The 7,995-nt window shown below is 36.2% G+C and overlaps 1 long non-coding RNA gene across 1 annotated transcript; it reads right to left on the bottom strand.

Moving 5' to 3' along the window:
* Positions 1-4,676: 4,676 nt before the first annotated feature.
* LOC137387442 (uncharacterized) lies at positions 4,677-7,300 on the bottom strand. The gene is made up of 3 exons (XR_010977910.1): positions 7,132-7,300; positions 6,871-6,952; positions 4,677-4,789 (listed from the first exon to the last, which is right to left on the bottom strand). It is a non-coding gene; the product is annotated as an uncharacterized lncRNA (long non-coding RNA).
* Between the last annotated feature and the right edge of the window lie 695 nt (positions 7,301-7,995).

Genomic DNA, 7,995 nt, shown 5'->3' with positions numbered 1-7,995 from the left:
GATGAATTCAAAAAGAAAAGGAAAGATAATCTGAGAATGAATTTAAAAAAAGAGCAAAGATAGCCCGAGTATTTATACAGGCCATTAGACGGGAGGACTCGAAGCCCTTTCTGTTTAGCTTAAAGTTTTATAACGCCGTTGGTAAAAAAAGAAACACAACTACCATTGCTCAGAGAACCGACTGATAGTTATTACAAAGGACCCTCACACTCCAGTTGAAACAATTCAATCATAAAGAAATTGACATGTTACTAAAAAAGAGTTGACATTATGTTGAAGACGAAGGAATCTTCACGCATCAGTGGACCCTTGTGGGTTCGCATTTAGCCCGAGACAAAGGCGAAAGCAAGTCAATAAAAGCATGCTGCGACATTATTATACGGCTGATGACATGATTGTAGGAGAGCACAAACATGCCATACTGTCTGGCTATAGAGCTTTCATTGTCCTATCAGATGGATTAGATTCAGGCGATTCTCGTTCTCATTGATTTTACGAAGCTCGAGCGCAGTTATTGACAGAGGCCATAGACTTTCGCTTTATTTTACTAAAATCATATCCAAACATTAATCTCATGAGCGCTTGCTATTTGCCCTTCCAGTAAACTGTCTAGACCGTATTTATATGATATAAAAAAGAGTTGGAACTATTTACAAAACGGGCATACACAGCTGTACTGAAACGAAATAGATTTGCCTTATAACTTAGGCTTAATCAGACAGCCTAATACTTCACGCGTACGTATGTACATACGTACGTATGTATGTACGTACGTACATACGTACGTATGCCTATAACTTATTGGCATTGGTAATCATCACCAAAATGATGCTTTTCAATACGTACCAAAAAGAGAAAATGAACAGACCGAAATTAAGACCGAAATATTAAGTGAGTTGAACCAACTTGCTTTAAAAGTTGGTAATCTAATAGTATTATTGTGGCGGAGTCGGGATAGTGAATTGAAGGTTGTAGTAACAGAAAGTTCATAACCATTATCCAGCATTATCATAAAGGTGTTGGCTGTATCTCCTCAAAGCTTTCGTATCGCAAGATCAAGCTTCCCATAGCTTTCCAATCAAGTAGTTGGAAGCACTCTAAAAACCTCATTTGTAACATTTAGCCTTATGTCATTATTACGGAACATTCTAGAAAATGAATGGTGGTTTACGTGTATTTCTCAAAAGCCTTTCATTACTGCAATGAAAGGTAACCATTGGCACCGATGATGCTCGTGTGTATCTTTGACACAAGAGTTAGAGGTGGCTGAGGTCAATGGGCCTGGTCTTGGAGAGCCTCGCAATAAATGCTTTTAATAACGTCTGCTGATTGAGTCGGGATATTTATATTGCGAGAAATATTCGTACAATTATAACACTCACAGCTGCCGAGTGCATCGATCCATCCTAACATGATTCAGAATGGCTGAATCAATCCATGGTCTAAGCCTGCCTAATACAATTATAAGTAGCATTGGTGCAGTAGTGAGAGCACCAACTGACATTGAGGCTAATTCCATATGCCCTGCTTTTTATTCTCACAGTAAAAACAATTTAGCAAACAGCCAAATGACTTGCCGGACTTTCGATTGGTTGATGATGCAACTAATGGCCGTAGATTCACATACCTGCCCCTTGCCTAGATCGAAATTAGGAAAATGCTCTGCTTTATGATTTCAGATGGGCAAGAAAGGCAGACAAGAGATTCTTTGTATGACATTTACGCTTTCGAATTATCTACATGCAGCTCAAGCTGTTAGCAAATAAGATATTCCAAATGTAAAAACAAGTGGAGTCGTTTATAATTAATAATCATCAGGGACTACACACCGTGATTTTTGGAGAAAAAAAATTACAGAAGTTGCTCATCCGCTTTAGAAACTACAGCCAATCAGAGAAGATGTTAGAGCCGGTGCAATGAGAAGCCAGTGCAACTCATGTCAGGACTTGAGAGTTTGCGGCAACTGATTTACTGGAGCTGACAAAACAGACTTTTGAAAGCAAAATATTTGTGCTCTTGTTTTTCTTGCTACAACAGAAGTTCAAGCAAGAGAAATCTTGGCAGATGAATTCCGTAATCAAACACAGATATAATCAGTAGTAGTATTGAAAGATATAATCAATAGTAGTATTGAAAGATATAATCAGTAGTAGTACTGACAGATATAATCAGTAGTAGTACTGACAGATATAATCAGTAGTAGTACTGACAGATATAATCAGTAGTCGTACTGACAGATATAATCAGTAGTAGTACTGACAGATATAATCAGTAGTAGTACTGACAGGTATAATCAGTAGTAGTACTGACAGGTATAATCAGTAGTAGTACTGAAAGATATAATCAGCAGTAGTACTGACAGATATAATCAGTTATAGTACCGGCAGATATAATCAGTTATAGTACTAACAGATATAATCAGTTATAGTACTGGCAGATATAATCAGTAGTAGTACTGACAGATATAATCAGTAGTAGTACTGACAGATATAATCAGTTATAGTACCGACAGATGTAATCAGTTATAGCACTGACAGATATAATCAGTAGTAGTACTGACAGATATAATCAGTGGTAGTACTGACAGATATAATCGGTAGTAGTACTGACAGATATAATTAGTAGTAGTACTGACAGATATAATCAGTAGTAGTACTGACAGGTATAATCAGTAGTAGTACTGACAGATATAATCAGTAGTAGTACTGACAAAGATATAATCAGTAGTAGTACTGACAGGTATAATCAGTAGTAGTATTGAAAGATATAATCAGTAGTAGTACTGACAGATATAATCAGTAGTAGTACTGACAGGTATAATCAGTTTTAGTACTGACAGATATAATCAGTAGTAGTACTGGTAGATATAATCAGTAGTAGTACTGACAAATGTAATCGGCAATAGTGCTGTCGAAAAGTCAGCCAAGATTGAAGTGTAGAGAATAGTACAGGTTTGTTAAAGATAGCCTAAATTTAGTAGAGTAGCCAGATCGAGAAATAGCTGACTAAGGCATCAATAATATGATGGATTTAGCGGAGGATCAAGGAGTTGATCCGATAATGGGTGTCAGAAATTGATCATACAAAGTCGAGCAGGTCAAAATGACAACGTGGTTTTCTATGCAAATAGTGACCAAGATTGTGGTACGTGGGTATTCAGCTGGTTTGATGGAGCAATTAGCCAAGTAGAGCAGATGATAATGACAGTACTCCTGAAACAGTCGCTGGATAGAGTTGCAATAATAAAACCTTTCTGTCATATTTTTGCCCAAATTACTAATGAACTAATGACCTTTGAATGAAAACCTTGGAACACATTATCGTAGCTTCTTATAATATATGGTCTTGGAATACTCCAAGTAAAGTGCAAGTGACCTTGGTAAGAATATACAAATACAAATATTAAGATTAACTGGAGACAGAACCTTTGCAACTTTTATAGTAACTTTATAGAAATAACCAGAATAAACTGGAGAAACCATTGAGCAGTGTTTAATTCAGGAGTTCCCAACCTTTTTCAATCAGTTCTCTCCCCCTTATGCCTATTCATAAATTCGATTCCCCACACACTTTTAACTCACATGACTAAAAACAACCGATACAAATTATAATCCAATTTTATTGTACATATCTAAACATATAACAACGTATTATTAATTTTTATACAGCACGCATCCAACACACAACAATAAATGACCTTCGGCATGGCGGTGAATCGGTTTTTGACTACGTTAACTTACTATCCAATCAAAATCTGGGTGGATGTGTTCACATATATCTGGTTTCTGATTAGTAGCTCATTATTAGCAACTAGTGTTATAGATAAAACCAAAACGTTAAATGTTGAAACCCAAACCCACATGGCAATGCAGGACATAAATTAAAAATTTAACAAACCACACACCTCTCCGTTTCCTCCCTTGTATATTCAAAATTCCCCCTAGGGGGGAATTCCTTCATTGTTAGCAACCACTGGTTTAATTGAATGAAAAAGTTATGGAACTTTAATAAGCAGAATGGTTAACAAGAGAACTTTATAAAAGTTGGTCAAACTGGGCTCACTACTGAGAGTGCTAAGGCTGGTTCACACTGCATCACCGCATGTCGCAATTGTCCTCTCAATGAAAATTTGTCAACTATGCATCCCGTAAACCGGTGACATCACCGAGACAAGTAGGATATGTCAGAAACATTCCAGCTGTCAAATGTTCCCGTTGTTTCACTGAGCATCATTGACAGTCCATGCAATGCGTACTATCACAGATTGCTTGATCTATATTTCTCTTCGTAATAGTTGCTGCGGGGCTAGTATTTCATAGTTTCAATGACCGCATTGTGTAATGAGAACACGTATGTACGTCGTGAACTATTTGACGATGTAAAGTTGGATGGGTTTGTGATAGTATGAATAAGGTTATCGTAAACGATCACCGATTTTTTGTGGAATTAACGCCGACACACCGCAATATAGTGTGGACCACCCTTCAACTGATTCATGCGAACTAACAAATATCTAGTCATGGAAATGGCAAAATGATGTTAAAAATTCTCAAACTACTCCAAAAAATGATTATAGAAAATGAATTGAAAGTCATATAGTGACAACCCCACCCTACATATGTAACATAAGCTATGTTATATTACGGTAACGTAAAGTATAGGAATGGCTTACCTTAGCCGCATTATATCTAATCGCCAGATAATCCGCAATATTTGTAGCAGTGGTCAAGACTAATTCAGTGCCATTTATAACTTGAATCTCGGGATATGGCTGATATTGCTCATAAGCCTGCAAACACAACAGGCTCTGCTCACAGAAGCCAGATATCATGGAAACAACACAGGCATACACTTTCAGTTCAGTTATAAACTTACATATTAACAAGAATCAAAGATTTTTAACACAAAACCATCAAAGTTAAAAAGGTTATAAAACAACACTGGTACAGAATAGCAAAAGGGACTAAAAATTACTTCTGTTGATGCCCAAAAACATGCAACAATAAGTATATATCTCTTTTCAAGTCTGCAACAGAGGACTCACAGACTTTCGTGAGTTTAAACGAACTTGTTGATTTCGTATAATTTAAGGCTTTTCGCCAAAGCATCCTTGAGTACATGTATTTCATATTTTACAGTGCTGATATTAACCATATTACTGTGTTCTGCTATTCTATACATCTAAAAAATTGTATGATGGTGTTCTTGTACGATTCAAGTTTCAGGGGCTCTTGGTTTCTTGGGTTTTCTCCCTGTACTCTAGAGAGGTACACAGGACCATATATAAAAAATGTCCGTCAAGGAATGGGGTACGTGGTAACCAGTTCTTTGGTTCTAAGCCTATCTATAAAGTTAGAGTTATCATTTATATGCCACTTTCAGCGATACTTGACTGACAACGTAATCACTTGTCTGATGAGTCTGATCAAACATTTTGAGCAAACACCAAATGCATCTGATATAAAGCAAATTTTTGGTCATCGTAACTTCACAGCATGAAAATACTAGCTGAATGACTGGCGTTGCGGAGGTAATAAAAAGGTTTTGCACAGAAAATCTATTTTTAATCAACATATGCAAACTTTGCTATTCCGACTTTTGAATAGAGGTGTTTGTTTATTTCTGTGTGTGCTGTAAGTTTAATTACGGTGTAAGTGTATGCTATATATACCTATATTTATAAAATTTTGGGGAAGTCGGGCACATATTTGTCTTCTAATAGTTCAAGCATGAAGTGTGTGTATTTTAACCACCTTCATTAAATATAAGTAAGTGTATCAAGTATGTGCGCAATTATTCCAAAGTACAGAAAGCAGGCAGTGCGGCGTAGTGGATAGCACACCTGTCTGCAGAACCAGGGTTTTCAAGTTTAATCTTAGTGCGAAGCGATTTTTTTCGTTTCTACAACTTAATCACTATAACTGGACATATGGAGGACAGACCAACAAAATTTAGATTTGTATATATAGATTTTAAAAAATCTCAGACTACGAATTTTAATGATGCACCAAAAATGGCCTTGTAAACTAGTTGACAGACTTCATCCTACACGATCATTTCGTACCAGAATGGCCCAAAATCAAGGCAAAAGTTAGTGCAATTTTCCTAAAACCATAAAGCGCACTTTAGTGGAATCTGAATGCTCTCTATGCATAGGAAATTTACAAAGTATTCTTAAACTAATAGTTTACACACACGAGTGTGACTATATAGCAGTACGATGGCTCAATATGTACCCTCTAGTAACTGACTAATCAAGTACGCTCCTAACGCTGTTGATCCAAATTTCATCTTTTACGATGACACAGTTTATAGTTTGCACTACCCAAAGAAAATGTGTAATAAAACTAACTGAGGAATGCTTTATAAGCTTGTCAGTTGCACGATTTCAAATTTGAGTACAAGTGGTAATTTGTTGTTGATTGGTAGAAATATTTTTCAAGCAAAACTGTTTCAATAGTTATACAAAAGACACACTCTTTCAACAGAAGATTCAGCTACAAAGAGGCGAGTGAACTTATGAAGAGAATAAATTTGAATGTTGTTTACATAATTATCAAGTTAGACTCATTTCATATATATAAAAATATACTGTGCTAGTACAAAAGTATACTAATAGCTTCCAAAAGTTAGGCTCATATCTTATATAGTAAATTTACTGTATTAGCACAAAATTATACTAACAGTTAACCAAAAATTTAAGCCCATGTCGTATATAGAAGATATACTGTACTAGTACAAGAGTCTACTAACATCTTTTAAAACTTAAGCTCATCTCTTATATAGTAGATATACTGCGCTAGTACCAGAGTCTACAGACAGCTGTCAGAACTTACAAAGAAGAAACAACTGATGCTGGAGATTACTTACTTCCTTGAGAGTTGAAATTTGGCTTTCATTGTTACAGATTCGGTTGAGACGATCTCCAAGATTGTTGGCCCAGAACTCGACTCTATCATGAAATAAATAATGGTCACTACCTGTTAGTCTAAAGAAATACTAGATCAATGAGTTACTAAACCAGTAAAGCATTTATCTAAAATATTGCCATTGAACACCATATCAACAGCTAACTGTTAGTACCAAACCTCTACAATTATCCAAAAAGTTAAAATGATATTGGTTACTTACGCTTCATCATAAATAGTTAGATTCCAGTCAGTTTTGGCTAATTTCGGGGCACCAACAAGAAAAATAAGCACCACAAATCGTATCCATGGCATGACTGCAGCATGATCTAACATTGAGATGGCAGTAGCGGATTATCGTCTCTATCCATATTAGATGCGATTCATGATGAAGTCACTGAGTCGTCTTTCTCGTCGGATACTTCTTTCTTGACTAGGGAAAGTTTGGTGAGTAATCCAGATGAGTTAAGTCTATACTAGACCGACTAGCTAATGATGGATAACTCTGCCGTCTGGAGATGGAGACGAGCTAAAAGATCTTGTAGCTAGTTGAAGGTGCCTGGCTTGAAGACCTCACTAACATTTATACTATTCAGTCATTAGACGTATTTGATCAAGACTAATGACTGCAACTCGCTTGGACAATCAATATTATTGATTGAAAAACTGACCTCACAAAGCAACAGAAACGACGCATAGATAAGGCAAATCACACTTCGCTATCGTTCAAAACAAAAGAGCTTCTGATTGTCAGCCTGAGAGAAAATAGCGTCGTGTATTTTCAAACGTCGCTTACTTTGTTAAAATAAAAGCATTTTTAGGCTTTTCTTTGGTTCCTGCATACTAATGACATCTGTAAAATAACCTAATAGAGTGTCAATCGAATCATGAGAGCCCTGGCTGCTAAAAGAACAGCCATAATAATAGGGCAAGGAAGCGAGTTGTTCATCAGACGATATATATTGAATAGAGTTTGCACATTTAGTCTGTAATGAAACAAATGGCATAAAAATTTGATTGGTTGAATTACTTGTAGCTTTACATCTGATGTTTTGGCAGCCAGAGCCTACTACATGCAAGGTATGAC

This window comes from Watersipora subatra, chromosome 1, assembly GCF_963576615.1.
Source record: "Watersipora subatra chromosome 1, tzWatSuba1.1, whole genome shotgun sequence".
NCBI classification, from domain to species: domain Eukaryota; kingdom Metazoa; phylum Bryozoa; class Gymnolaemata; order Cheilostomatida; family Watersiporidae; genus Watersipora; species Watersipora subatra.
Note: the sequence above shows the minus strand (reverse complement) of the source record. Positions and strands in the feature narration are given on the sequence as shown.